The following is a 15000-nucleotide window of genomic DNA, read 5'->3' as shown; positions in this document are numbered from 1 at the left end:
ATAGTAGCTGAGGTGGTGGGGTCAGTGGATGGAGTCATGGGGTTGGGGCTAACTTATAACGAGGTTACATAGTCTGGGTTCGATTCCAAACCCGACTCTAAACTGTCAGATGGCGCTTTAAAGGCAGGACGTTCATAGAATGCACAACAAGGTCTTGCACTCCATTTATAGTTAACTTGTTACATTGCTGGAAATTACTGGCACCGTTTGCGATACCTTTGGTGTTGTAAACTATGCCTTAACTACACCTTAACTTCACCATTTGTGTCAACGTGTAATAATTTTAATCCAAAAAATGAATATAAAAATAAAAAATAATTGGAACTGCCATTTTATAACTGCTGGCAGTGATGACCGGGTACCAAGACGTCCCACTTTGATGCAACCCCGCTTTGATCGTACGCCTGACCCTGACCCATAACGTTTTTTTTATCATTATTATTATTCAATTGAATTTAGAATGGGATTAAAATGAATTCAATTCAAATCAAATGGAAGACCAAATAGGTACAGTCCTGCGTTGGAGTAATCAGAAGGAACCCGAACAAGGAAAAAGAAAATATGATGTCATCAGGAGGAACCTGGATCGGATTGACATTTCAGTTGCTACTTCTCTGCCCTCAAACCCATCCAGGCACAGCCAAGTGAGCCTTAAGGCCCGGTCACACCTTGACGTTTTAGCCAACGTATGCCGATTTTTGAATTTTTTTTCTAAAACGCTGGCACACTTTGAATACGTTATGGGTAAGTTTTGATAACATTGAGAGCACGCTGAAAAACACTGCCATACGTCGTTGTACGTTGGCTTTAAACGTTGTACTTTTTGGTTGTCCTCAAATTTTTTCATGCTTGAAATTTCATGACGTATGCCGGCGTATGACTCACACGTTCCGCTACGCTGGCCACAAGTTGTATGCACGGTCTGCGATCGTTGACAGACGTCAACACATGCTACTTGTAAGTTAATCATAAGTTGAGACACGCCGAGGTAATGTTTAGCGTACCCGAAACTTATTTCTAACCTATGATTAACGTGTTGTTGGCACGTTACGCGATTGTTGCCACACATCGACAGACGTTACTTTTAAGTTACTCATAGGCTGAAAGACGTCGGTATAACGGATCGTCCTTGCATCAGCGTCCACGGCCACGGCCAGGACACTTATTTGCAGCATTCTTCAAACTTTTCTTCGGCATGACGAGGATGTTCACACTTCGATGTCTAGCTTGGCTATGATTCCAATTGTCCATCGGCAGCGTCTATTTAAAATAGTCGAGTTTGAGCGTTTTAACACGTTCAGAAGAAACGTTTCAAATTTCCAAACCCCAGCGCCAAAAAACAAAGGCGAGTGACAGCAATTTAAATCGTTCATTGTGAACAATGAAAATAGCTGAGTGGTACCGTTTAAAAGTCGTTGAGTGTAAAAAAAAATCCAATTGTTGAGCACAAGCGTCTACTTTCAATAGTGGAGATGCAGCCATTTAAATCGTTGAGTGGCAGCCGATGAATAGCAAACCCTACGTCACCGGCAAAGATAAACTGCCGCACGATATGGATAAGTTAGGCTATCGTTGGGCATAGTTTGTGAACGCCGGCTTCACGATAATTATTCGTTGGTATATCGTATCTATAAGTAATCAAAGCGCTCTATGCACATTATTAGTTCATTGTGCATTTGTCCAACCCGTTATGAATAGACCTAAATCGTAAAAACAAGCTGTAGCTCATTGTTGAAAAAGCCCCATAAAAAATTAGCCGCGAAGAACTTCGAACAATGGTGAAAAGATGTCTCCTACCCGTGGACACGCGGACGCAATGAGGATCCATCATAACCCACACCCTCCCCCTCACACTCACCTACTACTGCCAACATGAACAAACTACTACTAATACTAATACTAATACTGATACTGATACTGTTACTGTTACTGTTACTGCTGACATGGACATCGACTCAAAAAGGACTCGAAAACACTGTTGGGTTCCCCTTTTATGAGCAGCATTTTTATATACCAATTCCCAAAACCGCTGGGAACACGTCTTTATATGGCAGTTGTAAGCTAGAAACACGTTCATTTATTTTTGTTGTCGACCGGAAGACGTCATTGGAATACGTCTACATACGTCGATATGTGTTGGGACTACGTAAAGAATTGGTTCAAAGCACGTCAAACATAAGTTAGAAATAAGTTTCGCGTAAAAAAGACATTACCGCGACGTGTTTCGACTTATGAGTAGCTTGTAAGTAGCCTTTGTGGACGTGTGTAAGCGTCCACATATCGTGTGTAAAACTTATCCCCATCGCATGCGGAACGTGTGTCATATGCCGAGTACGTCCAAAAATTTTGAACATGTTTAAAATTTCTTGACGTACTCTACTTACTACGACGTATGATAGCGTACTTTAGCGTTCTACTCAAGTATACCAAACTTACTCATACCGTATTTGACGTGCCCCAACGTTTTAGACACATTTTTCTTAGGTCGGCATACGCTGGTAAGATCGCCAAGGTGTGACCGCGATGTTGACACTTCCATTTCTACGGCAGTTATGATTCAAATCGTTGTGCGTCAGCCTTTTAATAGGCTACGTCACGACATCGTCGGTGATGCGTGCAACGCACTATGCCTAAGTTAGACTATCGTTGTGCATCGGTTGTGTCGGCCGACAACAGGTTCAGCATTCATTGGTATAAGGTATCTATAACACAACGAAACGTTCTGTGTCCTTTACCAATGCGTTATACATAAGACCAAGTCGCTATGAATACGTCCGAATCTTAAAAAAAAAAAACATCAAAAGTTCAACGTAAGCCAGCGTTTTACATACATTTTAATACGTTGCCATCGCTGGCTAAAACGTCAAGGTGTGACCGGGCCTTTATCCAAAAGAAAAAAAAAATCAAAAAATACCCAGATCAAAAAAAAAATCAAATAATTCTGGCTGCCAGACCATACTTCCAATCAGGTTGGGAACATTTGTGTGAAGTTTCACCTCGATATGTCTACCTGTTCTGGAGAAGAAGATTTTTTTAATAGGTTTTAAAGTACATATGCAATTAAAGCGTTCCACATATACAATTATGATGACATAGCGAAGGCACCTGTGATGTTATTTTTTAAAATCACACTCACTCCCCATGAGGACTTGCCGTGTGCCAAGTTTCATTTTTTTTCTTTGGTGCAGTTTCAGAGATGCAGAGGTCCAAAGTTTTTTTTTTTTTCCGTTTTTCCAACATGACTGCCACACCACGTGACATATAACGTCATCATTATCAATATAACATTCTACATGAGTAATCACACCAATGGTGAAAATTTTGTCTTAATCTGAGAAGCGGCTGCAGAGAAGAACACTAAAGATCTGTGTGAACAAACAAATAAACAAACAAATGAATGAAAAATCACTTACCGAGTAACAACTTGGCAAAACAGCACAAAGTAGAATGGCACTCGGTAGAGCGCATACCTCTGCCAGGTGGAACTGTTCACGTTTTGTATCCCACTGATGGGCTGGATCTGAACCAAAATCCAATCCGTTGTTCTTGTCACTTGTTCAAATGATCCACCTTGTTTTGTCATAACTCGTCCATAACTTTTCGAGATATCGTGATATATTCAGTTTTTGGCCTTATCTATCAATTTCAGAAATTTGGCCTGTGTTGACCTTTAGACCTTAAAATGAATAGTTGTTTGAATTCAGTGACCTGGCATGAAAATGCTCTTCAAATTTGAAGTCAATCCGATGAAAATTGAGGATTTTAGAAAATTTGGCCCAAATTCTCCTTTTGGCCTATTTTGACCTGTTAGCCTATGTTTACCTCAAAATTAAATGGTGGTTGAGTTCAGCGACCTCATATGCAACTGTGATATATCCTTGGTCTTCTCATTCAAGGGAGCACTCGACCCACAAGCTATCCTGGGTCTTCCCAATGAAGGGAGTGCATGACCAGTTGAACTATTCTGGGTCTTCTCATCCAAAGGAGTACACTACCAGCTGAGCTATCCTCAGTTTTCCCATCCATGGGAGTACACTAACAGCTGAGCTATCCACATTTTTCCCATCCAAGGGAGTACACCACCAGCTGAGCCATTCTGGGTCTTCCCAATGAAGGAAGCACATGACCAGTTGAGCTATTCTGGGTCTTCTCATCCAAGGGAGTACACCACCATTTGAGCAATCCTCAGTTTTCCCATCCAAGGGAGTACACTATCAGCTGAGCTATCCACATTTTTTCCCATCCAAGGGAATACACCACCAGCTGAGCTATCCTCGGTTTTTCCATCCTCGGGAGTACACACTTCCGGTTCTGCGTTTGGAGAGTCAGCAGGTGTCCTTCAGGACTCTCTGCTGACGATCTCAAAGTTAAGTTTCCGGTCGTTATCTGTCCCGTTTTAACTGTTTATTCTCTCACTTACATGTTACTGTGTGTTCCTAGTTCGGTTTTGTTTCAAAAACGTGCTATTTTGTGAGATTTTGTCGACTGTCATTCCGGACGCTTGAGGCCTACCCTTGAGGCTTGAGGCCGAATGGTACGATCGTGTTTTGTTTTTTCTCCCCATTGTCTTCAATTTCTATCTTCCCCACTTTATTTACGTCCCCCATCCCTCCCACTAATCACTCTGTTTCTTATCTTAAATCAAAAAAAAAAAAAAAACGTGATCTTTCTCCTTCCTCACTCACGACTCTCGATTCTTCTTCTTCTCCCTCTTCTACTCCTTCTTCTTCCTCTATTTTTTCTACAACAACTTCCATGACCTAATCTGTTGAAAACTCTCTCAAACATTAATAATAATAATAATAAAAACGATCTCTTATCATGCTTCATCTTCCTCTTTCACACGTGTGGTACTCTTTATTGTATCAGAATGCACTACTCTACTATTTAAACAGACTACTCTCAATTCGACCTCTCCTTTATTCCTTGCCTAAAAAATCCAACTGTTACAGCGTTTCTTCTCTCCATTCTCTTAATTCACCTTTATTGCATCCATCAAGAACTGTGTTAAATCGCATCTCTGATCGAAAACTTTTTTTTAAAAACCCACTTTGCTATGAATGTTCGCTTTCCATCAACCATTCTTTTTTTTCCAACTTCAGTGCCACCTCACCCCACTCACCCCTCACTCTCAAAGCAACCATCCCACTCTTCTACCTCCAAGCCTCCCTCTCACCTCTCTCAAAAACTCCCCCTCACCTTCCTCCCTCCATTCATCCTCCTCACTCATCCTTCTCAAAGTTGCCCCCCCTCTCATCCACAAAGCTTCCTCCTTCCACTGTCCTCTCACCTCCTTCTCTTCACTCCACCTCCTCAAATCCTCAACCGTCTTCTTCCCCCTCTCTTGTCCCCCATCTCCCACAGTACGACAGAGCCTTTTCTCCTCCTCATCCGGCCCCCTCCACGAGCTATTCTGCAATCCCCCACACTCTTTCAACAACCCTCCTTACCTACCCCCCTCATCCCTTGTCCTATCCTCCCCCTCCCCCCCAACCCCTTGCACCCAAAGCCTCCTCCCCTCCCTCTTCATTAACAGTGTGGACCTCAAATATCCGGGGCCTTCGCTCAAACCTTTCAGATCTTTCCATACAGGTTGCCACTGACAAACCAGACATAATCTGCCGAACAGAAACTTTCCTCCCCCAAGACGTGTCTGACTCCCAAGTATCTCTCCCCGGTTACTCCCTCCTCCGGTATGACAGACCTGAGCCTCATCTTGGTGGAGGAGTTGCTCTCTTCATCAAACACTCTATTCCTCACTCTCCATGCACTGCTCTCACTCCCCCACACCCCCAGGAATACCTCTGGCTACGGCTTCCCCTCCACTCCAACCTCATGTTTATATGTGTACTGTACCGTCCACCTAACAGTGATGACTCCATCTACACCTCACTATCTGAAAACATGGACCAACTTCTATCTTGTCATGCAAACTCTCTCTTCCTCAAATGTGGTGACTTCAATTTTCTTCATGCCAGTTGGCTGGGTGTGGGTACCTCTCTCACCTGTCATGGCACCTCAGCAAAAGCTTTCTGCGACTAATTGGGACTGACTCAATCGGTCAACTTCCCTACCCGAATCTCAACCAATGGTACTCTATCTCTTCTGGATCTGATTTTGACAAACTTCCCTGACAATATCTGCTGCTCTTCCCTCGCTCCAATCGGTTCTTCTGACCACGTCCTTATTAAAGTGGACATCTCTCTGTCTGTTATCAGAGAACCACCTCACCGCCGTCGAGTCTGGCATTTCACTCAAGCCGACTGGCAGGGTCTCCGAGCAGCCCTCAAACTTTTAGACTGTTCTCCTATCGCTACTTTCTCCAACATCAACTCATCCTGGGAATTCTTTCAAAGAAACTTGCTCTCCCTCATGCACAGATTTATCCCCTCTTGTCTTCAGTTGTCCTACCCTTCCTCCTGCCCTTGGTTCACTGAAGCTTCTGGTGAAGCAGTTGTCCTGAAACAACTTGCCTTTGCCTCATGGAAAGCAAACGCAACTGAGGGCAATCTCAGTTCCTTCCATAAAGCTCGGAACAAGTGTGTATCTACCCTCAGGAGAGCCAGAAAACAACATCTTTCTCATCTCAACTCTGAACTCTCAAACCTCTCTCCCTCCTCAAAATCCTGGTGGCATCTAATCAAATCTGTTTCTGGTGTATGTTCCCCCTCCATCCTCTCCCTTATCTCAAAAGGCCGCGCTGCTGATACCGCACTTGAAAAAGCTGAATGCCTAAACTCAGTGTTTGCAGCTAAATCTTGTGTCCAAAACTCATCACTTTCTCTACCCACCTTACCCAATCGTACCCCTCTGTCCCTGGACTTTGTGTCCTTTTCTCCTGACAAGGTGGAGAGCTTGCTGTCAAACCTCGACTTAGATTCTGCAACCGGTCCAGACGGCATCAGCCCACATGTCCGCAAAACCTGCTCTTCTGCTCTTTCTCACCCTCTCTCTGTTCTATTCGCCCTCTCATTTGCTCAACGTTATCTGCCATCTGCTTGGAAATCAGCAAACATTACTGTACTGCACAAAAAAGGTGCAAAAACAGATCCCTGCAACTACAGACCAATCAGCCTTCTCCCAATCATCAGCAAGGTGATGGAATCCATCATTGCTTCAGACATCAAATCCTTCCTCTTCTCCAATGGCTTGATTTCCGATCATCAATTTGGTTTCAGACCAGGTCACTCTTCCCTGGAAATGCTGCTTCTGCTCTCCCAACAATGGATGGAAGTCCTCAAAGCCAGACAGGAAATCCGAGCCGTATCTCTGGACATATCACGTGCTTTTGACACAGTCTGGCACCCTGCCCTGCTCACCAAACTCTCTTCCTATGGTATCCAAGGCCATCTCTACTCATGGCTCGAAGACTTCCTCTCCTATCATAGTCACCGTGTGGCCCTAAATGGAGTTCTTTCATCCCCTCTTCCTGTCCAGGCTGGAGTTCCTCAAGGTAGCGTTCTGGGCCCTGTTCTTTTTCTGGTTTTCATCAATGATCTCTCCGACTCTCTGGAAAATCCTCTATATCTGTTTGCTGATGACTCCACCCTCTGCCGTACCATCGGTCATCCCTCAGCCCGGCAAGCAGCAGCTTCTTCGCTCACTGCAGATCTGGATAAAATCACAAACTGGTCCAACACGTGGAACATGTCTTTCAATCCGGACAAATCTCACACTCTTACTATGTCTCTTCGAAAGGACCGTTTAGAAAACCCCCCATCCACTTTCTTACTCAACAATCCTCTGGAAGAAGTCCTTTCTTTCAAGCTTTTGAGTCTCACTATCTGCCATGACCTTTCCTGGGAAAGTCACATTTCAAACCTCGCCTTCAAAGCCAGTCGTCGACTGGGAATCCCCTGTCGTGCAAAGTCCTTCCTCAGCCCACCTGAGCTCCTGACCACTTACAAAGCTTTTTGTCTGCAGCCTGATGGAGTACTGCTCTCCCCTCTGGGCTGGTGCTCCTGCCTCCCACCTTTCTCGGCTTCAATTTGTAGAAACCAACGCATTTCAGGTCATTGGCATCTCCCGCAATGAGGGTGAGTCATTGGGCCTCTCACTCATTCACCGCAGGTTGGTCGGTGGTCTTTCTGTCTTCTACCGTCTCCTCTCCAGCCTCGCCCTCCCAGCTCTCTCTGCGATTTGTCCCCACCACATTTCCGCAGGGCGCTCAAGGTCCGTCAACAACCCCCTTCTGGTAAAACTACCAAAATCACGAATCACTGCTCACCTTCACTCTTTCATTACTCTTTTTTCCCACCTTTGGAATAAACTCCCTCACTTTATTCATTCCCATTCTTCCCTCCAGGCCTTCAAATTCCCTGCTTTCCTTCCTGAAAGTCCCTGTAATGTCCATCTTCTATTCCCCGTGTTCCCCGTCCCATCCCTCTACCTTCCACAGATCTCCTAATGTCTCTGTTCCCCACTGTTTTGTCCTTCCCACTCCCTCCTCTCTTGTCTCATGTGCCCCATCATGTGCATTGTGTGTTAGCTCTCAAACGAGCCTCGACAAGGTATACAAAAATAAAAATAAAAAACACCACCAGCTGAGCTATCCTCAGTTTTCCCATCCAAGGGAGTACGCTACCAGCTGATCTATCCATGGTTTTCCCATTCTTGGGAGTACACCACCAGCTGATCTATCCACATTTTTCCCATCCAAGGGAGTACACTACCAGCTGAGCCATTCTGGGTCTTCCCAATGAAGGGAGCATATGACCAGTTGAGCTATCCTGGGTCTTCTCATCCAAAGGAGTACACCACCATTTGAGCTATCCTCAGTTTTCCCATCCAAGGGAGTACCACTATCAGCTGAGCTATCCTCGGTTTTCTCATCCTCGGGAGTACACTACCAGCTGAGCTATCCACATTTTTTTCACATACAAGCGAATACACCACCAGCTGAGCTATCCTCGGTTTTTCCATCCTCTGGAGTACACTATCAGCTGAGCTATGCTCAGTTTTCCCATCCAAGGGAGTACACTACCAACTGAGCTATCCTTGGTTTTCCCATTCAAGGGAGTACACCACCAGCTGAGCTATCCATGGTTTTCCCATTCAAGGGAGTACACTACCAGCTGAGTTATCCTCAGTTTTCCCATCCAAGGGAGTACACCACCAGCTGAGATATCCACGGTTTTCCCATCCAAGGGAGTACACTACCAACTGAGATATCCATGGTTTTCCCATCCAAAGGAGTACACCACCAGCTGAGATATCCACGGTTTTCCCATCCAAGGGAGTACACTACCAACTGAGATATCCATGGTTTTCCCATCCAAAGGAGTACACCACCAGCTGTGATATCCACGGTTTTCCCATTCAAAGGAGTACATTACCAACTGAGCCATCCTGGGTCTTCCCATTGAAGGGAGCACATGGCCAGTTGAGCTATCCTGGGTCTTCTCAACCAAAGGAGTACACTACCATTTGAGCTATCTTCAGTTTTCCCATCCAAGAGAGTACACCACCAGCTGAGCTATCCTCGGTTTTTCCATCCTCGGGAGTACACTACCAGCTGAGCTATGCTCAGTTTTCCCATCCAAAGTAGTACACCACCAGCTGAGATATCCACGGTTTCCCCATCCAAGGGAGTACACCACCAGCTGAGATATCCACGGTTTCCCCATCCAAATGAGTACACTACCAGCTGAGCTTTGCTTAGTTTTCCCATCCAAAGGAGTACACTACCAGCTGAACTATGCTCGGTTTTCCCATCCAAGGGAGTACACTACCAGCTGAACTATACTCGGTTTTCCCATCGAAGGGAGTACACTACCAGCTGAACTATGCTCGGTTTTCCCATCCAAGGGAGTACACTACCAGCTGAGCTATGCTCGGTTTTCCCATCCAAGGGAGTACACTACCAGCTGAACTATGCTCGGTTTTCCCATCCAAGGGAGTACACTACCAGCTGAACTATGCTCGGTTTTCCCATCCAAGGGAGTACACTACCAGCTGAGCTATTCTCGGTTGTCCCATCCAAGGGAGTACACTACCATCTGAGCTATTCTCGATTGTCCCATCCAAGGGAATACACTACCATCTGAGCTATCCTTGGTCTTCCCATACATATTCAAGTCAATTCAAATGTAATTATGTGTTTTGAAATGCACATCTTCCACCTCATCACAAGATTTTCGATTTGTCCCAAATTTAAAATATTGAGTGGTCCAGAGGAAGATTTTCTTGTGCACTAAAAATTCAGTGCCAAGCAAACCAGTGGCTAAGTGAATACAAGTAGGTATACCTGCAAACCAATTGCATTTCAGAGATATGATTGATCACGTGACCTATTTCCGCAGGGGTTGTTCCACTCCACCCACAAAGTCCTGAGCTCATACTCACTTTCTGTTACATCATAAAATAATTACATATCTTTATTTCTGGAAGAAAAGGCCTGGCTGGCTTGGAATCCAGCTGCTTATCCTGGATGTGGAACAGCATTGTTCTCATTGAATCGAACAGATTAAAACTCCCAATAACGTTCATTGGATTTGTTTCTAAACTTTTAATATAATCATAATTGAATCATACAATGTTCATTGAATAATCATAATTTTCTTCGATGTTGGCCTAAACATTTCATATTCATGTAATATATAAGCTCTTGTCTATATACATGTCTCTCTGTTTCTGTCCTTCGGAATTGTTGTCTTTGCTGAGAAGTCTTTCTCTTGCTGGCCTGTTTCTTTTTTTTTTTCTCCTGGATCTTTTCAACCATTTTTCTTTTGTTAATGAAGTCCAAAAACACTGGTGCAGGCACAGGTGTGCTGCTTTCTTATAATTTGTCTCTTCTGTCATTTGTGTGCGCTCCATGCCGCTTGTGTCGATCATTACAGTGCAGTGGCTATAACACTGTTATAACTATAACACCCCCCACCAACAGGTTATTGCTTTTGCCCCAATTTCCAGGCAAGGACAGGAATTTCGATTGGCCAGGGTAGCAGCGCAAAATGGCCAACTCCTTTCATACCACACCATTCATCATTTCGTATGCAGCCTGTTGCTGCTGGTCGTATCATTGCTGATGCAGTGCCCCCTGTTTCCAATAAGCTGGTATACTCATTTTGCCAACCTCAGAATGATGACAGGCTGAGTCAACCCACCTGGCGTCATTTCAAACGGAATGACAGGGGTTTCAAACTCAAGACCCGAAGATCTTAAGCCAGCCACCTTGACCGTTCAGCCAATGGCAGGCTATAATGCATCAATGCGATCCTTGTTTTACATAAACAGGTTCTAGCAGATGGGGCAGCCAGCTTTTTATCACCCTTGATGAAAGTACGACGTGCAGATGCAACAACCTGTTTGTTGAAGCATCGGAATGACAGTACATCGTGAGATGTTCAATTCCACCGCAATGTGTTTTATGTGTGTCCTTGAATCGGCCTGTTTGACGTTTGCATCTGAGCACATGGGTCATTATGTTGGAATCCCATGTATTGTGTTGATGTGTCCATTCCCTGTTGACGTCCTCGTCCAAGTTCCAACCTCTGAATGAATAGTCTTTGGATAGCTCTCTTTCCTTTAAATTTCGTTGTTTAAATTATTCCTTGATTTACTCTCTTATCATTGACGTTGTTTAGTGTTTTCGGTAATTTAAAATATCAGCCCATGTTGTGTAACCCTCTTGTTGCTGTCATACCTTCTTGTGCTCAGGACTGTGATTACCTGACTCGTTTTAACTTTTTTTGTCATGTTTTCACCTTATAAATGGAGGCTTTTGACTTTTGACTTTTGATGATCAGAAGAGAAGGACAATAATGAAAGTCAAGGAAAGAAAAGGAATGGTCTCATTAGTGCCTTTGAGTGAATGAATCGCTCGTATGGATGAATGAATCATACGGGAGGAGCCTCGACTAGAGAATGAATCAGCAGTCAAGAGAGGTTTCTCTACAGACGGAAAGAATGTGAGTAGTGTTAGTGCAAAGAGCATTAGAGAGAGAGATTACATATATATATATATATATATATATATATATATATATATATATATATATATATATATATATATATATATATATATATATGTTGTGTCATGGACATAAATAAATGTATAACAAATATATAATCTGCAAATACCATCTGAATCCAGGACCAGCACGCAATTTGCTCAATAACAGAAAGCAATTTTCAATAATGCTGGAAATATTAATTGCTATTGATTTGACCGAAGAGATGATGATAAATAAATAATAATAATAATAATAATAATAATAATAATAATAATAATAATACTAATAAAAAGAAGGCACGAACGAGGATGAAAAATGAACGTCCACCTGTATATAAAATATGAACAGAGTAAAACGATGAAAGATGGACCAGGTGAATTTTGCTCGTCTGTTTTCACTGAACAGGTGCATGAAACTTGCTTTCCATGAGATTCTCCGGCTTCTGTTCGCCATTTTTCTTTATCACAAGCCCTGGCTCTGTCTCTGTCTCACCGTTCGTGCTTTCCTTCCCGGCTGGTGGAAGGTGGCACCTAGCCAACTCGAATCCAGGCAACCGATGGCGGAAAGGGAGGGTGTTGGCGAGGCAAACGACGATGACTGCGAGACGTAGGATTTGGGGTCAAGGGGCGTTTTAGGTGATGAGTGGGTGTATTTGTGGGGTAGAATATACATCAGTCAGGGAGAGGTGTAAAGAAATAAATAAGAGCCGAATGGCAACGAAGTCAGAGAAGGGAGTGAGTGGCACAGTAAAAGGACTTGGGGGGGGGGGGAATGAAGTGGAATGGTTGAAAGACTGATTGCAGGGGGGTGTACATGAAGGGAGGGAGGGAGGTATAGAGGGATGGGAAAGAGGCTGCTTTCTGGCAAGTCTTTACAGCACACTCGCCAAGTCAAGGAGGCAGCTGTGCCAATTTAATTTAAGCTCGCCTTGTCTCTGTGCCAGGCAGACAGATTCTGCCGCTGTCTGGGCGTAGACATTAATACGCTGCCCGTTCTGCCAACCCACAGCAGCCCAACTCTCCAGCTGCCCCCTTCTTCCACAATGCAATGCTGGTTAATTCCTTATCGCTGATCGCCGCCAACAAACGGAATCCATCAGGCTCCCCTCACAGAGGCCTCTCCAGCTCTGGCCCAGAACCTCCCAGGTTGGTGGAGAACAGTGAAGATCCTGCTGAGCCAGGCTCAACTAACTCCCACCTTGCACACCTCATCATCATCATCATCATCATCATCATCATCATCATCATCATCATCATAGTGACAAATAAGCAACAGGAAAGGTAATTGCCATCACTTCTCAGTGCTGCTTCAATCTATAAGCCTCATCCTCCATAATAGTTGTCTATTATTTCCTTCATTCGTCATTATTCTATCTTTGACTCGAACGGTTGCATCCTCTTCCCATTTTAATTCATTGAAAGGTGATGTATTTGCGTTATTTAAAATGGTTTCCTTTGCCATTGTTTCTCCAGCCATCTCAGTGTTTAGAATTTGTTTGTAAGTTACATTTGAGTGAGAATGTTAGTTTAACCATCTTGTTATCCAATCATATTCGGTACACCACTGTCGCCTTCAACCAATGGCTCAGTCGTTTCATTTAAAATAATTTCGGATTCCACTTTACTCCATCGCTTTTATTTATTTATTATTTATTTTCATTGTTCTTTTTTTTATTTTTGCTTAATATTGATGTAGGTTTCTTTTTAACTGATCTGTGTAAATCCGATCCTCGTTTTGTACACTTTTGTTTCATTCCTTTCTAAAGAATTGTTTTGTTCTGTTCATTGCCAGGTTTTGGCTGCTGAAGCTTTTCTTTCTGAGCAAGAGGGAGTGCCTGCTGAGTCAGAACGGCTTCTCGGACAGACAAGTATATGATCTCCCCAGTGCACGGGACATTGGTGATGTCATTGCCTCTAGTTCCTCAATCACACCCACCCTCACCATCACATGACAAAGATTTAACAAATCATTCAGGCAACATTTCGACAGTCTGCACTGGCAAGCCAATCGGGTGATGTTGGGGAGCTTTCAGGCAAGAGAGCCAAGTATAAGATGGTGGCCCACCTTGAGGGGGGAGGGTGGGGGTGGAAAGAAAATAAAGGGAGTGGGAAAGTAAAGGCAAACTAGGGGGTGGGCTCAGCATTTACAGTAGAAAACATGAACAAATTCATATTCACTTTATTATCTTTATTTCTGAACCTGAACTTGAATAGTCGATGCATGTCTTTCAACTTTAAAACCTTTTGCAGCTCTCATAACTGCAGTTATGGTGATCCATAATTTAGTCCCTATTTTAAATATAGACATACCGCGTTGTTAATATCAATAAAACACGAAAATATTTTTTGCCTGAAACGCTATTTATTAACATTTTAATTTGTTTAATATTACCGTAAGCTCGTGCGTTCTCAGCACAATTTTTCAATTGTTCGACAACATTTTCCACTGAATGCCGTAGAAACTCCTCTGGAAAATAGGCAAAAACATTGTGGATAGAACTTTCTAATTCGTCCAAATTAGTGGGTTTTGTTGGCGTACACTATTTCATTAGCACATTCTCGCACACGGGGTTAAATCAGGACTCCTGGATGGCAACTCTATCGGTCCGATCCATCGTCGTCGTCACCCAATCCATCTGTGTGCAAAGTGGTATCCAATCAATTACGAACTTCAATTGAGAAGTGCGGAGGTGCACCATCTTGGAAAAAATGTATTCTCTCCTGTGTTGTCCCATCCATTGATGGATTTTTGGAAGAAGAAACTTTGAAGCTTTCTAAGTATCTCTGTCCTTTCATTCTATCGCGCAGGATGTGCGGTACAGGGAGTTGGGTTGATGTCATTCCGCACCAATCAAGCAGTTTTGGTGTACTACGTTTGGGCTCCTTGTGAACATGTCTCGTACCTGCTCAATCTTTTCTGGTGATCTCGCTGTGGTACGTCTTCCTCATTTTCTTATGTCTTTGACTGAACCAGTTGTTTTAAGCTGTTGGTGACAGTTTTTAACCGTTTTTGGCCAACATGACGTATCTTCCCATTTCTTATCGCC

The 15000-nt window shown here is 43.6% G+C and overlaps 1 long non-coding RNA gene across 9 annotated transcripts in view; it reads left to right on the top strand.

Moving 5' to 3' along the window:
• LOC147031152 (uncharacterized) overlaps window positions 1-15000 on the top strand; it is a 297080-nt gene that overhangs the window by 158624 nt on the left and 123456 nt on the right. For 8 of the 9 annotated variants that reach the window (XR_015056687.1, XR_015056688.1, XR_015056690.1 and 5 more), the window contains exons 6-8: window positions 12963-13099; window positions 13746-13821; window positions 14762-14887. This is a non-coding gene — a long non-coding RNA (uncharacterized LOC147031152). The remainder of the gene's footprint in view (window positions 1-12962; window positions 13100-13745; window positions 13822-14761; window positions 14888-15000) is intronic. The other variant, XR_015056691.1, reaches the window with a different exon arrangement.

This window comes from Eptatretus burgeri, chromosome 3 (assembly GCF_056783735.1).
Source record: "Eptatretus burgeri isolate ZD-2024b chromosome 3, Ebu_testis_v1, whole genome shotgun sequence".
NCBI classification, from domain to species: domain Eukaryota; kingdom Metazoa; phylum Chordata; class Myxini; order Myxiniformes; family Myxinidae; genus Eptatretus; species Eptatretus burgeri.
Note: the sequence above shows the minus strand (reverse complement) of the source record. Positions and strands in the feature narration are given on the sequence as shown.